The sequence below is a fragment of the Sinocyclocheilus anshuiensis genome, unplaced genomic scaffold (genome assembly GCF_001515605.1).
Source record: "Sinocyclocheilus anshuiensis isolate Anshui unplaced genomic scaffold, SAMN03320099.WGS_v1.1 scaffold1809, whole genome shotgun sequence".
Taxonomy (NCBI): Eukaryota; Metazoa; Chordata; class Actinopteri; order Cypriniformes; family Cyprinidae; genus Sinocyclocheilus; species Sinocyclocheilus anshuiensis.
In genome coordinates, this window is record NW_015538093.1 from 212,307 (window position 1) to 212,579 (window position 273).

The following is a 273-nucleotide window of genomic DNA, read 5'->3' on the forward strand; positions in this document are numbered from 1 at the left end:
AGTCGAACGGGATGGTCTTTACACTCTTCGGTCTTCACACGAGGAGAGCTTCACACGAGTGCTGACCGCTGACCGCTGACGCAGTATACTAAGATTTTTATATTCGTCTAACAAAACTCAAATTGAATTCAGCTGGACACACTTTCCTGTTTATCACAACAAATGGCCAAGCAAAGCGCACGACACTGACAAGGTACGCGATACAGTACGAGACCAAACGCGATTTCAGCACGTCTCCACACAGTAAACTTTCCTAGCAACGACAACTGCGCT